We start from the raw sequence: 22,149 nt of genomic DNA on the forward strand, positions 1-22,149 counted from the left end.
AAGGAAAATGAGTTTATGAAATTATACATGTTTATTTGTTTGTATGTTTTATTCTGTTTTATTGTTTGTTGTTATTACATGTTTGGAAAATTAATAAAAATTATTTTTTAAAAAAAATGAAGGGGTGCTATTGAGGAAGTTAGATTGGACCAGCATATATTTGGTTCTTCCCAGTCCAGGGACAGTGAACTGACTGGGCTGCTGCCAGCCCTGCCCCAGTACCTTAAAGGAAACTGCATACAGTAAAAACACAATTTTTCTCTCTTCCCCTTAGACCACATAGTACAAGTGACAGCTAGGAGTAAAGCCTGCAGGTGCATACACCAGCATGGCAGGTTGTGCCAAAAAAGGGGGGGAAATACCTAAATAACTCCCCCAACCCCCCTCTCTCTGACACACATGCGAAGGAGAGACCCAGCCTACTGTATTTCATGACAGTGGGCATCAATGGCAGCAGTAGGCATGCCACCAAGAAAGGCTCTCCAGGAAACAGCATTCATCCAACACCGAACTAATTTCATCTGAGGACAAGGAGTGGAAAAAATAATAATAATAATCCAACTGCTGTTGGAGCAGGAAAGGGAAACAGACGTCAACCTATAGAGCAGAGCTTGATCTAGGCAACCAGAGGCCAATACAAGGAAGGAAATATGAAAGAAACTTAAGTTACTTTCTAACAGGATTTTGAATGAGCGAACAATGAACAGCTAGGTCATCCAATGAAGACAAAAAAATAATTATTACAAGACAGCACTAGTGCAAATAGGTTAATTCCACATAGCTGGGGGATGGAGAGGACTAGGGAGTTTTGACTCTCCTGATTTAAGTGGATAATAAGGGTATAGATGCTGTGTCTTTCTTCTCAATATCACATTAAAGGGCAGGATGGGGGTGTTCTAGGCCCTAAGCAAGCAGCTTGGCCTTCCTCATAGGACATATAAACAAGTATGGCTGGGTGCGGCCATATCATCAACTTGCTAGAAACAGGATCTTGAACCTGCTAGAATCAAGGTCATTATGCCTTCATCCTGCAAGAACCAGGGATAACCCACAGATGGGTGGGCAGTGACTATGCTTACTCTATTAGAGTTGCACAATATTATTTTGGAAAGAGGGCTACTCCCTGCCTGCAGCAACAAAAAGGGGGGGGGGGAATGGGAAGGGAAAGTGAATAAGGAGCATGAAGTCAAGATCAGAGTGGCAGGCTATGCCAAAGACCAGGAGAACATTCATCATAAGCAGGTTGACTGCAACTGGGTCAACTGGATTGCAACATTCACCCAATTTTGGTCAAGTACAGTATCTTAACACAACATACAGAAACTTTATGAGCTTCAGTTGAGGTTAAGGTACAACTAGACTATCAGAATGAATGTGGCCTTAATCCTCTTCTTAGCCTTTGTTTTTTGGACAGGGGAAGAGCTACAGTCAGTGATGTGAAGAGGAAGTTTTTTTGTTTTTTTAAAAAACTTCACTGCTTTATTTTTCTGCACACAAAAGATCTGTTTCCTAAATTCATTAGCAACAACAAATGAATGCCAATTACAAATAAAAACTAGGCAAGCCTGGCTATTTCAATGTTTTTAGTTTTGTTTACTAAATACAAGTAATCAATCGATACCTTAATTACAGTAATAAGACCTGATCCAGTTTAGATACAGAACACAATTAATGCAGTCCCTGTAATACAGTCCATCATTTGACCTCTTATGGATATAGCAGTTTTGAAAACATTAGCCACCTGTCCAGTGATACAAGACTTTATCCAATAAACAAGGGATTACAAATCTTTCATTTGGGTGCCCTGGCAAAATAGACAGAAGAGGATAAATGATATGGCATCTCAAATCAGAATAGAAATTACAATATGTACAAGAGTGCATATGTAAAGGTTTTGGGGACTTGGGCACAATTTATTTAGAAATTGGATTTTCAAAAATCTGCCCTGGAGTAATACTAAATAAAAGTAATATAAGCATGCTGAATTACATTTCCTTGTTACTGACCGCTGGCGGATGAATACTTTTCATACTATTTATGGCTTTAATGGTTTTGCCTATTTTATGGTTTCTTTCCGTTCTTGTTGTAAATTAAACTAATTTTCTGGGACATTTTCTAATTTTTTGGGGGGGCACACATCACTGGAGATTTTCATTCTCCATCCCTGGCATCAAGCACTTACTGACTGATTTCTATACTGACAATGAAATTCACCTTTTCTTGAAAGAATGGACGATTCCTCACATGTCACCAAGACACCATGGAAAAGGAATAAGCCTTGGGACTCATTGACCCCAAACTCACAGGCTGCTGTCAATGGTCTCCTAGACACACCTTTCAGGGATGCTGGCAGAGAGGTGCAAGGTTCAATTTTAGCACTGAATTGATGTTTTGTGCCAAGATAGGGTGACCTAAACAATGCAGACAGTATTTTTGGTTCTCACCTAAGCAGCAGGCAACGAACATAGGAAGAAAAGGGAAGTAGGTTAATTAACCATCTATTCCATCACAGATAGTTTAGTAATAAAGTTGTGAACCTTAGTTTAAATGGATGTGTTTTTTATTTTAATTTTTCATTATGTTTTTGCTTGATGGTTTTGCTTGATTTTCTGAAAAAGCCTTCCATTCCACTGAGGTACACATGAATTTCTAAATATAAACAGAGTAAAGCAATCTTCTGTCAACCAGAAACAATTACTCAGGTGTGAGCTCTGTTGTTTCTATTAATTTAAGTCCAGGTTTAAGGGCCAGTGATAAGCAAGAATGTTAATGAGTGGAAAGGAAGTAGGTCACAGGACTATACTACATCAAGGTTAGAAAGGGATGTTGATGGGGAAAGGAGAAAGCAGACTCAGCAGAATATTAAAGAATTAACAGGACACCCTTATGAAAATTAATGCTGCACCCATATTTTTATAACAAACATAGTTTTGGGTACTCCCTTAAACAGTGACTGTTGAAGTAGATAGAAAAATTCTTGAGGGAGGATAGCCAAAACTGTCAAATTATGTATTCGACTGTCAGTTACATATTCTTATCTATTCACTCTTATTTCCTTCCCTGCATCGGATTTCTTTATCAGAAATCACTTGTCATTCCCCACATGATTTATATGCAATCTCCAACGTAGAAACCAGGTGGAAGAGAGTAAAGGAGGGTGGACAAATATTAAACTGCTTTGAGATTTTGTTAAAATCAAATGATCTCTAAATATTGTGGAATAAATAAAATAAATACGTAAATATTAACCAAGATGACATCCTTGCAGTTAGAATGCAGAATAGTAACAATTTCTTCTGAGCAAGTAGCTTGCCAGAGCCACCAGTCAAGCCACAATACAACACACAAATATTCACAGACACACTAGTCAATACTTTAATATATTTGCCTGCAAAGGTATAGACCACAGATTTATAAACTCGAGAAACTTAACCCCAAGTCCATGACCAAGCCTCATTCAATAATTATAATGTACTTACTGACTCTTGCCCAGGGTACAGAGTCTATGCTATAGCTGGCATTGCAAATTGAACCATGCAGAATATTACAGGTACATGGACTCCTAATTATAAGTTAAAATTGTTTCTCTGTCTTTAAGATTTACACTTTCTCCGAATTCAGTCAAGAGATGCTTTTCAGTTCAGGTGCAGTGTAAAGCAAGCGTCTACCCAGCAATTAAGATCTTCTCTGGGTACTCGTTAAATGCATTGTAAACTTTGTATGAGAAATCGGGTTAGCAAAAATGGAACTCTACACTGCCATCTGGTATCACAGTGTTATAATACATAAACAACGCATATAAAGTACTTTTTCTTTGCCAATATAGCTGAGTCCTGAGGCTAGGCAGGTGGAAGAGTCTTTTCAAAGGCATCCTGTCTTCAAGAATTCTACCCAGGAAAGCTCAATTATTGCCATATTCACTATTTTTCAGATATACTGTCAATTCCATGCTGTTTACCTATGCTTAGAATAATTCTTAATGTGCTGCTACCAATCTGGTTTCATTGCTTTATGGTTTTTAATCTCTATTTAGTATCATCATTTGTTTTAAAATTGTGTTTACTTTTTTAAAAGTAATTTTATTTGTTTTCATAGATGTATAACAAAATATAACAGGACAACTAAACGTAACACCCCTCCATCCCCCCCCCCCATGCCTTTAGAATATTCATTCCTTTTTTAGATTTTCTAACATGTTTCTCCTATGTTATTCCATCAAGGTTGTATGGAAGCATCCATCCACAACAGGGTCATCTTCTCCAGCTAAAGTACCCATAAGTATTCGTGGTCACACCGCTGAATTCTTTAGAGGCTTTGGAGGCTCTTCTCACCAAAAGGGTGAAATGATATTTTAAATAAAGAGATCACAGTATCACAGGAAGGATGGACAATTGCTTTATCTGAGAAACTACAGCAACTAAGAGTACACGCCATGATGCAACTGATACAGACGATTTTGCTAAAATATGACATCACTTTATAAAGTATTCAAATGACTGGCACCGACCAACTGTGCAAATAGATCTATGGGAAAATTTACTGTATTGGTCTTCTGGGGGAGGGGGGGGACCAATTGTTATGCTTATAATTATATCATGTTTCTTAGAAAGCTAATAAAATTAAAAGTATAGATATATATCTAGATATCATAGTTTCTTACTTTATGCTACCACTATGTGAATTAGCTTAATCAAGGACAGTAAACATGTAACTACACAAAATTATTACATCTGTTAAAGGATGCATGATGAAAAAATTGCTTTTGCTTTCAGAGAAACCTGTGACAACTTGAAAGCCTTACCTTAAATTCATCTGAAAATGGATGAGTCTCAAAACTACGTTTCTTTACGCAAACCAAGATCCTAAGCTAAGAAGAATTCCTGTTTAAAATGGATCTCCAGCACAAGAGATGCTGTTGCTCTTTGCAAAACAGATTATGTGGGATACAAATAAATAAATATAAACATAAATATAAATATGATACATATAAATATAAATATGATACATATACCTATAAATATAAATAAATACTGAACTGTGGGATCTCAAAACCAACCAAAGTTATTTTCATGCCACAGTGAAGAACCTGCTTCAGACAGCAGGCTGGATACAATTCTGATTAACCCTCCACATGTTTTAACAGTTTAACAGGGCTATCGACCTTCCAATTAGAGCAAGCCCAAAGCAGTGCAATTTTTATTCAGTGTGAAACACAACTGAACTGGGAGCCTTCCTGACCAACTGCTCCTTTGAAGCATGGTTTGTATTCATTGCTATTTAAATTTCGTGCAGAATGCAAGCTGTGTTGCTTGGTTGGATCCGCTCAAACTCGCAAGTGGATGCAATCCAGGCCAAATGCAGCAGACTTTGCATTTAGCATCAAATTTAAACAGCACCAAATACAAATTGCAAATGCAAAGGAACAGTAGGGAGTCCTATAAGGCTCCCAATTGTTCCTTTGCATCCACAGCTTTACCTGTTCCATATCTAATGTTAATATCTAATGTAATGACACATTAGGCAAATGACAGGTGGAGAAGGCTGGAGGAAAAGTGTTGTGACTTGTGAATCAAATTAGGAACCTAGCCTAGTGGGCCAGATCTGGCCCATAGGCCAGAAGTACCCAACCCATGTTCTATCCCATGTGAAAGAAAGGCAGAACTTTCCAATATACCATATAAAGTCACATTTTCCTGCAATCACTGACATAGAAGTTAGCCATCTCAGTTATTCACAACTGATAGATAATGTGAACAATCTCAATTTAGGAAAGAAAATCTGAATACAAAAAAAGGCTCCTGGAAATATGCAAAGTTGTTCTTATTATTCCATATTATCACCATAGTCTTCCAAAAACATGTTCCTTTATGAGAAGTATTCATCACTGCTGACTTGTCAGGCCTTTCCCTCCTCACTCAGTACCAAAGTTATTTCTTTTAACTGGAGAAGGCCATTGGTCAATAGTACTAGTAGGCAGGACAAAGTACCTGTGCAGACCTAAGGATGTGTGCAGGATTCTTGGAGCAGAAAGGCCAACCATCTGTGTGTTCTTCCTGCTCTGCCTCCTGATAAAAGCAGTCATAGTTGATCTGGCCAAGTTGGTAAGAGGAATGAAAAGGAGTTTTCCATCCAGCCTTAAAGAAGCAGTGTTGAGACTTAGCATCAGGGTTCAGGCAGGTTTTATAGTACAGTCAAACCTTGGTTGTCGAACATAATCTGTTCCGGAAGACCGTTCAACTTCCGAAACGCTCGACAACCAGGGCACGGCTTCCGACTGGTTGCAAGAGCTTCTTGCACTCAAGCGGAAGCCACATCGGACATTCGGGTTCTGAAAACCGTTCGAAAACCGGAGCATTTACTTCCTGGTGTTCGGGAGCTGAAACGTTCAAAAACGGAGTCGTTCAAGAACCAAGGTTTGACTGTACCTAATATTCTATTTTGGGGCAACGTGCTCAACCATAGGGAGATGTTTCAACTCCAAATTTTCCAGGATTATAAGGATTATCTAGACATATTACAATACATCTTTAAATCCAGTTATGGGATGGAAAGTTTTACTCAAACATTTTTAAAAGCAGCTGTACAAGCAGTGTTGGTTATAGGTTTTAAAGCCCTAAACAGCTTAGGACCAGGTTACCTTAGAGACCTCTCTCTTTGAGAAGCCTGCCTAGGAATTAAGATTAATGTCAAAGACCTTGTTCTGGATAGCATTTCAGGAGATTTGGCAAGTGAACAAAAGAGATAGTGCCTTTGCTGTGGCTATGTCACAATGCCCTGCTAATTGAAATTGCTTAGGTTCCCTCTCTGTGTATCTTTCGCTGTAAATTGCCCTTTTTTGCTGGTAGATGAGCCGTATCTGCTCCTGGAAAAAATCTGATTTTACCAGAGTAACCCATGGCTTGGCTACACTGCAAGTGTATTATTGCAATGTGCTCCATGTGGAGCTACCTTTGAAAATACCAGCTGCTGGAAATTGCAGGAGGGGAGAGTGCTCTTGTGCTCAGGTTCTGTTTGCAGGTTTCCCACGGGCATCTGGTTGGCCACTGTGAGAACCATATGCTGGAACAGATGGTCTGCCAGCCTGACGCAAGTTCCTCTTACGTTTTTAAAAGTATTTGGAAGTTTCAGAGGTCCACAATGTCATGGCCAATCTGTTGACCAGAGCCACTTATTACAACAGTTTCCCTGGCTGTTGGTCTGCTTTTGGTTCCAATTCAAAATGCCCTGAACAAGTTGGGAATACGATACCTTTAGGTCTGCCAGCTGATTATAAGAAACTTAAAGCATTATAAAGGTAAAGGTAAAGGGACCCCTGACCATTAGGCCGACTCTGGGGTTGCGGTGCTCATCTCGCTTTATTGGCCGAGGGAGCCAGCGTACAGCTTCCGGGCCATGTGGACAGCATGATTAAGCCGCTTCTGGCGAACCAGAGCAATGCACGGAAACGCCGTTTACCTTCCCGCCAGAGCGGTACCTATTTAACTACAGTGGTACTTCAGGTTAAGTACTTAATTCATTCCGGAAGTCCATTCTTAACCTGAAACTGTTCTTAACCTGAAGCACCACTTTAGCTAATGGGGCCTCCTGCTGCCGCCACGCCACCAGAGCACGATTTCTGTTCTTATCCTGAAGCAAAGTTCTTAACCCGAGTTACTATTTAGGGGTTAGCGGAGTCTGTAACCTGAAGCGTATGTAACCCGAGGTACCGCTGTACTTGCACTTTGACGTGCTTTTGAACTGCTAGGTTGGCAGGAGCAGGGACCGAGCAACGGGAGCTTACCCCGTCGCGGGGATTCAAACCGCTGACCTTCTGATCGGCAAGTCCTAGGGTCTGTGGTTTAACCCACAGCGCCACCCGCGTCCCTGAAAGCATTATAATACAAGTGTAAAAAAACAATGCTGAGAATCTAAAAGGAAAAATAGAAAGCATCCACTAAAACCATTTCTGCTAAAACAATATATGGTAGAATTAGAACGTAAGAGGAGCCTGCTGCTGCTAATGGCCCATCTAGTCCAGCACCCTATTCTCACAGCAGCCAACCAGATGAATGCAGGATGCCAGGAAGCAGGATTCAAGCACATGAGTATTCTCTACACCTGTGGCCCTCGGCACATGGCATTTAAAAAAACTGCTGCCTCTAACCATGGTGGCAGCACTTAGCCACTGTGGCTAGTAGCCATTAATAGCTCTCCACTCCTTTAATTTGTTGAATCCTCTTTTTAAATCATCCAAGTTGGTGGTCATCACTGCCTCCTGGGGGAACAGATTCCCCCAGGATGCACTGTGTTAAGAAATACTTTCTTTTATCTGTCCTGAACTCCATATACTTAAGCAGTAGCAGACCTTGAGGCCTCAGATCTCAACGGTGCCTTGTACAATGCCAAAATTTGATGCCCCATGCCTCTTACCTTTCATTCTACATCACAGTTGTGATACCCCCTGTGGTGCTCCCAAGGCTCTGAGCCTAAATCCACCTCTTATTTAAGGATCAGAGGCTTTCCTAAAAAGTAAAGGTGATCAACATGGCAGTAAAGCAGACCTCACATGGGAGGGAGTTCCAGAACCACGGGCAACCACTGCAAAAGTGCTCTCCAGTCCAGGGGTGGGAAATTTGTAGCCTCGGTTTTCGAATGCAATCCGTTCCGGAAGACCGTTCAGGTTCTGAAACGTTCGAAAACCGAAAACTCAAAAGCCGACAGCTAGACCTCAGGATCTTGCACTCAGCGGAAGCCGTGTGGCAAGTTCGACTTCAAGGCATGTTCAAAAACTGAAGCATTTACTTCTGGGTTTACAGCGTTCAGGAACCAAAATGTACGTCAGCAGAGACGTTCGAAAACCGAGGTACCCCCTAAGAAACCAGAGGCCTTCCTCTTGGGCATTGTCGGCCAAATGGTGCCAAAGAAGGACAGAACTTTCTTTACGTATGCAACAACAGCAGCAAGAATACTCATCGCAAAACACTGGAAGACACAAGATTTGCCCACTCTGGAAGAATGGCAGATGCAAGTGATAGACTATATGGAATTGGCAGAAATGACTGGCAGAATCCGTGACCTGGGAGAAGAGTTAGTGGAAGAGGATTGGAAGAAATTTAAAGACTACTTGCAAAAACATTGCAAAATGTTTGAATGCTAAAATGATGCAGGCTATAAAGACAATATGGCATTAGTGACATAGCTGAAAGGAATATGTAAAAAATGTTTTATAAGAATAAGGGTGAAAAAGCTAGAATAACATTATGTCAAATTTAAACAAAATGATATAAAGGGAAAAATTGGAGACATAATAGTTGAAATGTATAACATAGAATAAGATTTGAAAGAGGGTAAGGTACTGCTGAATACGACTGTGCAAAAGGGAACACAGAAAAGGGAGATGTGGGGAAGTCAGGAAGGAGGGATGTGGGGAAGTCAGGAAGTCAGAAACTGGATTTTTATGTCTTTTTTATGTCTTTTTTCTTCTACTTTTTTATGTTTTGTATTGCATTTTTCTGCTTTTATTTGACTGTGATAATGTTTTTTCTTTCTTTTTTTTGTTTTGATTGTGAAGTTAGTTTTACTGTTCAAAATTTCAATAAATATCTTTTAAAAAAAACAACAACCGAGGTACCACTGTATTGCTCTCATCAGCTCCAGCCAGCAGAGTCAATGTTCATGGGTGACTGTTGTCCAGCAACATCTGGAAGGACACAATCAGGTTCCCCACCCTAGCTCTAATCCCAACTAAATGTATTTTGGGGGAGGCCACAACATGCAACCCCTTTCATGCTAATTGTTAACTGAGATCTTGAAATGGTTAAACTTTAATCTGCTGAATTGTTAATTGCATTCAAGTCTTTATCTGAATTTTTGTTTACTGCTTCACTCCTTTACTGCTCTCATAACTTTTTAAAACTTCCTTGAGACTTTTTAATGGAAAGTGAGAGTAATACATTTTGATGAATATGTTTAATAAATGCAGGTGTAACACTCCCAGTTAGCTCAGGAATGGATCTTGCACTCCCTTCCCAATCCCTCCTTTCTGGAGTGCAAATTTCCACCACCTGCCTAATTAGGGCTTTTCCTTAACCATAATTTGGAGCTGGGTTCAAACCGCAGTTTGAAATCTTCATTAAGTGGGAACGCTGAATAGCTCTGACCATGGTGTACATCTCTGCCAATGTGATGCTTTATTATAATTAAGTTGTGACAGGAATTCACACTCCAGGGACTGGAGGGAGGTTGCAGTCCCATGGCCTGCTCCCTAGTGCTAGGCAAACTGGGAGCATTATGCCTCCACAAGACTCAAACAGAATGAAGGCAGACCTTGGATACTGCAAATTTGTCCAAATGTAGTACAAATCAGAATCCTTCATCCTTAACCAAATTTACTGTTTAACTCACCCTATTATTCTAAGACAGGATGGGACAGACATCCAAGAGGAGTAATTGTCCTACTTCACATATGAAGAAAAATGAGTGAAGTCAAAACCTAACGCTTTAAAGCACAACAAAGAAAATGAAGGTTGCAACCCCTATATCCACTGACTGTAAGAAAGCCTCAGTGAATTCCATGGTACTTACTTTCAAATAGACGTGTATAAATATGAACTTTGGTGTCTGTGTCAGATCTTTTTAAAGGTATATTTATCCTGTTGTCATTTTCTCTGAAATCTTATTTTCATGTTTCGCAATAACTGAAAACATAATATTGGACCTTAATATAGATGTTTTTGCTTTAATTCTAGTTGTCTATGCAAAATCATATTTTGATATTCCAAAATGCGTTTTTAGCATGAATAAATGGCAAATACTGAGAACAAGTGAAATGAAATGTCAACAAGCATGATTCATCTGCTTTCCTTCTTTTTAGGCATACTACTCTAACAGATTAATTTCCCCACCCATTAGTCCTCATACAAAGCCTTCCCTGTGAAGAACTAAAGCCTTAAATATGTCAAGACACACAACATGAATAGTACCATTGAACTAAATATTCACATTCAGAATAGGAGCATATGCACATTTTGTAGTCCAATATTGCAGTAAGATATAAAAGCTACTCCTATGTAAAAGCTTAATTTCTAAAATTTCAAAACCTTAGCAATACATTCTACAAAGATACAATTGGGTGGAACTGCGCCATTTACAAAATGAAAGCTTATACAGAAGCAGACTATTAAAAAAAACTCTCGAGACCAAACTGTTCTAATGGTTGCCTTTGCACCCAAACAAGTGTACCAAAAATCTGAAGTTTCAAAAATCACTATTTGACAAACAGCAAACCAAAGAAAACCAGTGATATGTTTCTGTACATGTTCTGTAAGGCATAGCAAACAATTTTTCACAAACCACCTCAGACATTTTCTATAGTCCAGTGCTATGGGAAATCTGAGTTAAAGATTCTTCTGGTTTTTGTAGCAACAACACTGCTAAATAAGGCTCGCAGTCCTGAAATTATATCATTACCCAAGGATCCACCAACATAAAATTGGTATCCCAACAGGAACAGACATGAAAGTAATTCAGTGGCTGGCTAGCACAGAACTGGCCAGTTGTATGAGTAGAACCTAAACTTTTCTTCACCTTTCTCAAGACAGTGAAATCAAGCTAAACATAAGGTAAAATTAAATTCTGGAGAAAGTAAAAAGAATGGCGTCCAATACATTTCCTTCTAATAGGCCTTTATATTCCAACAGTTTTAAGGACATGCAAGTTTAATTTTTTAAAAATGATATGAAAGTAAGGAATTATACTTTATTTCCCTAACTCCTGCCACAAATGGCACCCCAATAAATGACAAATTCTACATCACAAGATTTTCTAGTGGATCCCACCAAAGCAGAATTGGAAGTAATGTTTCAAACTCCTAGGCACCAGCATCTTATTAATAGAAAATGGATAAATTCTCAGCATTTCCCCCAAGGGACAGTAGAGCTCCCACAGTCTTGCTTACAACATATGCAACACAATAATTTCAAATAGTGGCATCTATCAAAATTAGACGATTGTGTTATTTGTTTAAAGCTTTAGATGGCACACAGAACAAGGGGGGGGGGGGACCCTTCTTGAAGTTTGGAGAATTAAGCAACCACTATCATGGAGGCTCAGTGCCACAGACCATCAGGAAAGGCAAACAAGCCCAAAAGGGTATGCATCTTTACTCAGAAGCAAGTCCCACTGAATTTAATGGGGCTTATTCCCAACTGTCTTAACTCCTTAGTATCGGGGGGGGGGGAGTAAGTATTTTCCAAGTGAAAAAAGAAAAATGTAAAGTTGATAATAAGACAAACAAAAACAAAATTGAGGAGGAAATTGCTGAAGCTATCAAAGCTAGGCATCATTTCAGTGGAATTTACTTCTGGGGGAAAAAGGATTCGTCCTCATTTTTGTATATAGGTCACACTGTTTGAGGAAGAGTAGTTGACCATGATTCTTGTAAAGTTAAATAGTAAATACATCCATAGTAGCACTTTTAGTAAATAAATGTTAAACAGCAACTCTTCACTTCAACCATAACAAGCCAATATATCATATTACGTCTGTTAATACAGTTTTAGTGCTGCTCCGACTGAAACAGGTAATAATATTAGACTGGTCTCTACTTTCAGTTATTGTGTGTGAATTATTTGACTCCAATACAAATACTGGCCACCAAGTTTTGAATTCAGATTTCTTAAAGTAATTACTAGTTTCCCCAATATAATTGCTACCTCATCAGTAATACTGAAAACAGACTTTCCCGCCCTCCTCCACACCAACTGGGACCACTGTAATCGCTATACCGCATCCAGGCTTATGAGTATGAATGTTGTATAACACGCACCTTTTGTCACCCTGATATCAACAAGTCCTAAAGAGACCCACCCCTCCAGTTCGACAACAGACTGCCAATTCAATATCACCATGCTATAATGCCCATTCACCCTACAATACCCATATGGACTCAATGTCTCTACCTTCCAGCCCATGGCGGAAAGATTTCTCATGCTCTTCATGTCAATATACCCTCTGTTCTCTATACATGGCTGACATCATTGTTCAAAGGGCTTCATGCCTACACTGGTACATCATGGGATTTTTCTGCTCCCTGCCCCCAATCTACACAAACAGTGGCGTAGCGTGGGTTGTCAGCACCCGGGGCAAGGCAAGTAATTTGCGCCCCCTAACCCATGGATTTGCGCCCCCTAACCCGTGGATTTGCGCCTCCTAACCTGTGGATTTGCCCTAACCCCAGATGTTGTGCCCGGTGCGGCCGGCCCCCCCTGCACCCCCCACGCTACGCCACTGTACACAAAACCCATAGTAATGATGCACCCCCACTCTGAACACACCCAGGTTGATGTGACCCAACTCTTACATATGCAGACTGAACGAAGATGTCCCCCCCTCAAGCTGCTCCCACATTCGCATCTGTCACCCAAAACAAAAAGCAAGGTACCACAAACTCCTGCCCCACTAGATTTAATACTTGTCAGCAAATTCGACTGCCCCACAAGATACCACAACCCCTTCCCCTTTTGAGTCACTGAGATGATTCATGCCCCCCCCCCAATCGCCTGTAATAACATACTTCTAACTAAGCACAAAACACACAAACACATACACCGTGCAAGACCAGATGACCTCAGACCATGGCAAACTGGGATGGCGGGGAGGCGAAGGAGAGAAAGGATACCAGCAGCCCAGGATATCCTCCTCTTCGCCAAACATGCTCCCAAACAGCAACATCCTCCTCCTCCTCCTCCTCCTCCCAGTCCAAACGCCACCCCATTTTCGCCCCCGATCTAAGAATTAAGACCCGCTGCTCTACGTTCAGAGCGTGTGCTTTTCACCTCAAGCGACCCTGCCACGACTAAACCCGGCCGGCCAATCCAGCAAGGTATGATTATTATTAATTACTATTAACATACCACCTATAACTTTACGCGTGTAGCAGGAGCATCGCTAATGGCAGCCGGACGCGGATGCGTGTCGGGCCGGCGCGCGAAGGTGCGCCCGTCCGCCCGCCCGGGAGGGGAAGGACGGGAGGCATCTACAGAAAAGCGATGCCCGGCCAGCACCCGCGTGTGCACGGGGCTCGCTGTCACGCAACCACTCCTTCAGACGGCGCGGGCGACCTATCCCCTCCTTCCACATCGAGGCTGTGGAGCGATAGGGCCAGCTGGGAGGAGGAGGAGGGGGAGGGGGAGACGGTGACAGAATCCCACTTTCCCCCGCCTGGGTAACACCCAATCCAGCGCCCACCCTGCTCCCCCCCCCTTGCCAATCCCACACTCACCTCCTGAGGGGCGTCGGGGTGGGGGCGTGAGTGGGGCGGGGGGCGTCCGGCTGCCTCCGGGGCGCGGCAGCTCCACCTCCTTCCCTTCCTCTTGCCCCGGAGGGTTTCTTTTTCTAGGGTGGGGTGAGGGGGGGGGTGAGGGAGGGGCTGCGAGGCGGAGGGAGCGGGCGAGCCTTCCCTGCCTCCCTCACCACATCCCGAAAGCGACGAGGAGGAGGAGGAGGAGGAGCGGCTGCCTCCTCCCTCCACACAGACACAAGCCAAGGCGAGGAGGGGGGCGGGGAGGCGATGCTGCTGCTGACGGGGGTACCGTGGAGGGGATGGCGGCTGACCCCCCCCCCCAAAAAAAAACCGCCCGCCTCCTCAGTCAGTCAGTCAGTCAGCCCGGCCGCTTTTGTTTTGGTTCCTTCCCCCCCCCTCACCACACACACCTCACCAATCAAGGGAGAAGCAAATGACGAGATAGTGAGGAGGAGGAGGAGGGAGTGCGCGCGCGCACGCACGCGCGCCACCCTCTTCCACACACGCGCGCGCGCGCTCGACGGCGGGGTTTGGGATATAGAAAAGGGGAGGGGGGGGGGTCCCGCCTCGCGCTTCTCCTGAGCCTTATTCTTCTTCTTCTTCAGGGCTAACCCCCCGCGCGCATGCGCCTGCCGCGCACGCGCCACGCGCCTGCCAGGGCCGGGCAGCGCGGCGAGGGGGGCGCCTGGTGCGCGCGCACTCTCTCTCTCCGTTTTCCCCTCGGGGGAAGGAGGAAGGAGGGGCGGCGGCGGCGGCAGCAACAGCAGGAGCCGCAGCTGATTGCCAGCGCACAGGTGGTGGGTGGGGTTAGGAAGCGCCTCCCTTGGCTGGCCGGCGCGGGTGCGCGCGGGACGGGAGGGGGGGGTGTGGCCGCTCGGCTTCCTCCCTTCCCGGTTTGCGAGCCCCCCACCCGCCGCCGCCGCCGCCTCCCTTGCACGTTTCAAGGCACGCCCCTGACCCTTCAGGAGTAAGGGTCTCCATCTCTCGAAATAGAGCTGGGGGGGGGTCTTCACGAACCGGGGATGCTCCCTAAAGGAAGAGGGAAGGAAGCATTGCCATTAATGGGGGGGGGGGGTAAAGAGGTGTACCTGGGGGTTGGGGAAACCAAGTCTCTCTCTCTCCCCCCCCCCCCCCCGCCAGGAGCGGAAAAATAGCCCCTCGGTGACGTGTGTGTGTGTATTGATGCGCCTCTGCTGTCATGGGGTAAGATCAAACGCTTCCTTCTTATGCTGCGCCCCCCACCCATCTTGTCGTCATTCGGGACATTTCAAGTACTTGGGGGACATGAATTGTCCTAATCTCTAATGTGCATATTGAAGTAAAGTGATTTTTTTTCAGGGGGGGGGCACTGATACAGCTCCGTTGCCAAGAGTTCCAGGGACCCCCCCCCCCCAGGTACACCTCTGGGTGGGTAGGTGGTTGCTACAGGTTACATGTATGGTTTTAGATGAAAGTTTCCTTTTATTCTCTGCCGTCCATTGTAAAGGCCTTTGGCTATATACAGTGGTACCTCGGGTTACATACGCTTCATGTTACATATGCTTCAGGTTACAGACTCCTCTAACCCAGAAATAGTACCTTGGGTTAAGAACTTTGCTTCAGGATAAGAACAGAAATCGTGCAGCAGCAGCACAGCGGCAGCGGGAGGCCCCATTAGCTAAAGTGGTGCTTCAGGTTAAGAACAGTTTCAAGTTAAGAACGGACCTCCGGAACTAATTAAGTACTTAACCCGAGGTACCACTGTATACAATAAAAATGATTGATTGACTTGCAAAAATAATTAAAACTACAGTTATTAACTTCTGTGCCGATCTACCTTGAAGTAAGCCCCATTGAACACAATAGGACTTGGGGACAGTGGCAAGGGTCACTTTAAACAACAACAGCCCTGCAACACTTACCTCACCTAAGGATAAATTCAAATGTGATGAAAATAGGCAATTAGAGATAGCACAACTTACCACAAGCCATTGTTTTAAGCAGATTCTGAACAAGGAAATAGTTTTGTTTCTGACGCGATTGGTCCGTTTGCAGAAGCCTGTTGCTCAGTTGAGCTATAATGCCCAAAACCCAAGTGACCTCAGCGATCATTTCAATTTTGAATATTCTCATTATTTCTACTTTTAGTTAACTATTTTTATTTATTTACTTGATTTAGGGGGGGCAGCTGCCACTCTGCCCACCAGCTATGCCCAAGCTTCCTTGGAGAACTAAGTTTGCTACTGATATATAGCATGAACCTAGTCTACTTTGTTGTTTAGTCGTTTAGTCGTGTCCGACTCTTCATGACCCCATGGACCAGAGCACGCCAGGCACCTCTGTCCTCCACTACCTCCCGCAGTTTGGTGAAACTCATGCTGGTAACCTCGAAAACACTATCCAACCATCTCGTCCTCTGTCACCCCCTTCTTGTGCCCTCCATCTTTCCCAACAACAGGGTCTTCTCCAGGGAGTCTTCTCTTCTCATGAGGTGGCCAAAGTACTGGAGCCTCAGCTTCACGATCTGTCCTTCCAGTGAGCACTCAGGGCTGATTTCCTTAAGAATGGATGCGTTTGATCTTCTTGCAGTCCATGGGACTCTCAAGAGTCTTCTCCCGCACCATAATTCAAAAGCATCAATTCTTCGGCGATCAGCCTTCTTTATGGTCCAGCTCTCACTTCCATACATCACTACTGGGAAAACCATGGCTTTAACTATAACGGACCTTTGTTGGCAAGGTGACGTCTCTACTTCTCAAGATGCTGTCTAGGCCTGTCATTGCCCTTCTCCCAAGAAGCAGGCGTCTTTTAATTTCGTGGCTGCTGTCACCATCTGCACCTAGTCTACTGTATTCCACTAAAATGAAAACAATGTCAAAAGAGCACATATTTTTTCTTCACCAGCAGTGCCCACATGCCTTTAAAAGACTGCAGCAGATTTTAGATACACATCTTTATTTCTTGCCTGCAACAGAAGCCAAGGCCTGAAGGGGGGGGGGGGATAGGACAGTGCAGTCTATATAATTACATTGTTTGGTTAAGCAAAGCGGGACACTCCCTGTGCAAACTGCATGCAGGAAGCAACACATTCTGTAGTGTCTCATGCTGTACACAGCCTGCCTTGAAATACTGTCCCATATACCACTAAGAATTAAACACTATATTTTTTTTACTATTGACAGATCTTATTGAATTCTATTGCCGTGCTGAATTTAAGTTTTTATAGGTCGCCATCTGGATGACAACAATGACAGAAGGAAATTTGCCCTTGAAATCTGAATGGTGTTATTTTGGATGGTGTATGTTTAACAGTGGTTATTGCATCATCATCATCATCATCATCATCATCATCATAATGTCACCTGCTTGTTCCACACTTGCATTCAAATGCTGGAATTAATCTTTGCACCACAGTGCTGTTTTAGTATACAAGTCAAGTTGAGCTCCAAACATGGAACTATACCACTCTCAGAGATCCAACATGTGATAGGCTCATGAAATAACACAGATCTGTCAACAGCATCTGGGATTCCAGGGTTGATCATGCATCAGCTTCTCCCAAAATAGCCATTCTGAATGGATCCCACTGTGTTGTGATGGGGAGGGATAAATGGCTTCTTAAAAACATAGTAAACTTAAGGTAAAGTTAGATTGCATTGAAAGAAACTCAGACTTTTATGTTGCCTGGCTGCATGTGCCACAGAGCAAAATAATAATAATAATAATAATAATAATAATAATAATAATAATAATAATAAATTTTATTTATATCCCGCCCTCCCCAGCCGAAGCCGGGCTCAGGGCGGCTAACAACAATAAAACAGTACAAAAGTACAACATAAACAACATTCTAAAATCATTCATTATAAAAATTAATTAATTCAAGCCACTGGCAACCATTGGGCCAGAGCTCCGTGAAGATTGCCGAGGGAGGGAGTCAGGCTGTGCTCTGGCCAAAGGCCTGGTGGAATAGCTCTGTCTTGCAGGCCCTGCGGAAAGATGTCAAGTCCCGCAGGGCCCTGGTCTCTTGTGACAGAGTGTTCCACCAGATCGGAGCCACAGCCGAAAAAGCCCTGGCTCTAGTTGAGGCTAGCCTAACTTCTCTGTGGCCTGGGACCTTCAAGATGTTTTTATTTGAAGACCGTAAGTTTCTCTGTGGGGCATACCAGGAGAGGCGGTCCCGTAGGTACGAGGGTCCTAGGCCATATAGGGCTTTAAAGGTTAAAACCAGCACCTTAAACCTGATCCTGTACTCCACCGGGAGCCAGTGCAGCTGGTATAGCACCGGGTGAATGTGATCTCGCAGCGAAGACCTCGTAAGGAGTCTCGCTGCAGCATTCTGCACCCGCTGGAGTTTCTGGGTCAGTCTCAAGGGCAGCCCCACGTAGAGCGAGTTACAATAATCCAGTCTGGAGGTGACCGTCGCGTGGATCACAGTGGCTAGGTCAGGGCGAGAGAGGTAAGGAGCCAACTGCTTAGCTTGGCGGAGATGGAAAAATGCCGCCTTTGTTATAGCTGCAATCTGCGCCTCCATGGAAAGGGAGGTGTCGAAGATTACACCCAAACTCTTAACGGACGGTGCTGGCACTAATTGCGCCCCCGCAAGAGATGGGAGTTGCCCCCCCAATCCCATATCGCCCCGTCCCAGCCACAGGACCTCTGTCTTCGAAGGATTTAGCTTCAACCGGCTCCCACGTAACCATCCAATTAAAGTGTGATGAGGAAGCAACTGATCTATGAGACACCAAGAAAAGTAGTGTCCACCAAGAAAAGTAGTAATATTAGTTAAGAAGCATCCCAAACAATTAGTTTGTGTCACCCTGTAGTACACCTGTAAGAACAAATAATTTAATTGGACCCTGGAACAATTTCATAAAATTCTAATGTGTCTGTGGTAGGTAAATAGATTCCCTACTCTATTTCCTCTGAGACATCAAAAAACTGCCACAAGAGCAAATATGTTAGGCAATTTGGATTTACGTGTCAAAATTTCCCTTCAGAAGATATAACAGGCAAGTTTTCACTCAGGCTGAGACTTTGAAAGTTACTGTGTCTGGATGCTCCTTCAGAAAGATTGCGTTGCTCTCTTCTGTTTAATTGGGGAGCAAAGTTTCATTAGATGAAGCCATTGTTCGGTATAGTCAGTGGACTAGCATAGCAAGGAAGTGATAAGTTAAAAAATAGAGAAATAAAGAGTATACCTGAGATAACATAAATAAGCCAATTGATAAATTAAGTGAAAATAAACTATTAATAGGCTGAGATCTCAGCCCAGTCAAACTCCTTTCCTTACCTGTACTCCTCTTAACAGAGAGGCAGGATTGGATAGAAGGAGAGAAATTGGGGGGGGGGGGGGGGAGAAAAAACTGCTACCCCCTGTCATGCTACTTTGAAGTAAAGCACAACTTACCACAGGAAAGCAACAGAACACACATTATGTAATAAATCATCTGTGACTAAGAATCCCCATAATACCTGGGAAATTTTGGGTGGATATATTCAGAAATAATTCTCGAAAGCATCACTTCAATAAGACCTCCTGAACGTTGTTATGTATGAATTATGCCTATAGGAACACCATTGGTAATATGGCTGTTGTAATGGCAACGCAAGCCTTGAAAGGAGTGTAGCTGAACATTCACAAGTTATCATCATTAATAAATGTGCAATTCCCTGGTTTATGTGGGATGTGACACATAGAGAGCAGTCAAATACAACATGCCTAGAGTGGACATGAAAGGGGATGTTTGCTCCAGAAAACTTCCTGTTTCCTCCTGAGCTGGGGCAAACTTCCTCTGCATGTGACTAGAGGTGGGTGTGACCTTACCTGCCCAGGTATCAAAAGGGGCAAGGCAGGTACCACACTCTCCTCTTCTCCATCTTGTTTTTGACTAGTGAACAGCAAGTGACTGCCTATCTGCAGTCACTGGGACTAACTCCCATATGGGGTAGTTCCACATGTATATACTTTGTAACACAAGTCTGCCTTCAGGGATCCATCTGTGAACTGAATGCGTGAGTAAACTTCTTTTATACTTTACAAAAGATTGTGTCGTGTCTATTCTTTTTAAGGGGGAGAAAGGGGGATTACCAGGAATCCTAAATTGAGAAGCTTAAACAAGCTTGCAACAAGCTAACCGCTGTGTGTTTAAAAGGGAAATGCAGTCTGTTAAGTAAAGGGACTTGCTAACGCAAGTTAGGAAGGATATTATTAAACAATATATCCTCTCCTGCCTCCCTGAACATTCCCACAGTTTATCCCTTGACCATTGCATGCTATAATACAAGATCATGTTGACAAATGAGTGGTTTACATAATGAAGACATTGAGACACTTACTTAACAGACATTATTACTGATTTACAAGTTAAACTAACAGCACACCCTGGCATGCAGCATAGAAGATATGATACAGAACCTCTTGCTCGGATGTATTACTGAATAATCATTACAACACCAGCCTAATGTACACTTGACAGGTATTAATTTGTTAACAGTGCCCAGGTATCTTGTGAAGGGCAGAACCCAAAGCTACTCATCTTGAAGAGACAGGTATAATAATGGTCAGAGAAATGTCATATAATGAGAGTATGGAAAGTGTAATCTGCGTCAACACCCCTATTTTCCTGTTGTTGGTTTTATATTACCTGAGGTGCAGATGAACATTCACTGTCTTGGCGGAAGACACTAGCACTGCAAGTGTTCTGCTACCGATACTGAAACATCACCAAAGAGGAATGAAGCCATCATGCTCTGCCTTCCACCAGTGCGTGCTCTGCACTCCATTCCCCAGGTGTGTCGTAAAATAGCAAAGGTGCTCAAGAAACATTTGAAGCCTTCTAACACTGGGGAGGTTAATGAAAATATGTCAGGTTATCAATTGGGAATCTTCTACACTTGTGTCTCCACACTATGGAAGCAAAGTAGAGAGCAATGTGCCTGAAGTGAGCTATGACGTATGGCCCAACTAAAACATACTCTCCAACATTTCTCTGATGAAAATAGAGATGTCCAGTGCTATTTTTTTTCTAGAAAAAGAGGTGCCAGAACTCACCATGAACACCTCCTCTTAGAATGGCAATGGCACCCACCTGAGAGGTGCAGGAACCAAGTTCCTGTTGAGTTCTGGCTGAAAAAAATCCCTGGGTATGTCCTATTTTTTGTGTGTCTCTTTTGTGTGTGCTCCGTATCTGAACGTGTGGTCAGAGATATATGGGCCCATGCCATAATAATAATAATAATAATAATAATAATAATAATAATAATAATAATTTATTCTTTGTACCCCGCCCATCTGGCTGGGTTTCCCCAGCCACTCTGGGCGGCTTCCAACAAAGATTAAAAATACAAACAATACAAATAGAGACAAAGCCTGTCCCCTGAATTGTGGCCTTCTTGTCAGGGAGCTAGATACCAGGGTTGGTGTGCTGTCAATGTTCACAGATGTAGCCTGAATCATGTCCTTGTTGTGGTAAGCTGGGTTTCGTCGCAGGAGTTGGGGAGGCTGGTTTGTGCCCGCTACTGAGTTCAGTGGTACCTTTTTGACTTCAATAATAATAATAATAATAATAATAATAATAATAATAATAATAATAATATTGTTTACAACGATGTGGGCTCTTCAGAGACAAGGGGAATTTAGGATTTTGAATATATCTGTTCCTTCCCTGCTCCCACCCTTGTTTCTGCCAACACTGGTCAATTTGTGTAGCGATGCAGATACACTCACATGGAGTTGCGCACCTCTTGGGTTGAACCAGCATAGTTACACTGGTTGAGGCAAATGGGAGGTTCTGGCAGCACCGCAGGTCTTCTACTATATCCTAAAACGCTTTCCCCCAGCTAGCATATTGCGTATAAGGCCGGACCCTAAATATGTACGCTGTATT

General features: G+C 43.1%; 1 protein-coding gene across 7 annotated transcripts in view; it reads right to left on the reverse strand.

Moving 5' to 3' along the window:
* The window catches only part of TANC2 (tetratricopeptide repeat, ankyrin repeat and coiled-coil containing 2), a 206,680-nt gene extending 191,792 nt beyond the window's left edge, over nt 1-14,888 (reverse strand). For 3 of the 7 annotated variants that reach the window (XM_077917513.1, XM_077917508.1, XM_077917509.1), the window contains exon 1: nt 14,261-14,620. The gene's annotated coding sequence lies outside the window, so the exon portion shown is untranslated. Of the gene's footprint in view, nt 1-13,892; nt 14,045-14,260; nt 14,621-14,691 lie in introns of those variants that run through there. The other 4 variants (XM_077917511.1, XM_077917510.1, XM_077917515.1 and 1 more) reach the window with 3 other exon arrangements.
* Nucleotides 14,889-22,149: the final 7,261 nt, after the last annotated feature.

Source organism: Podarcis muralis, chromosome 13 (assembly GCF_964188315.1).
Source record: "Podarcis muralis chromosome 13, rPodMur119.hap1.1, whole genome shotgun sequence".
Taxonomy (NCBI): domain Eukaryota; kingdom Metazoa; phylum Chordata; class Lepidosauria; order Squamata; family Lacertidae; genus Podarcis; species Podarcis muralis.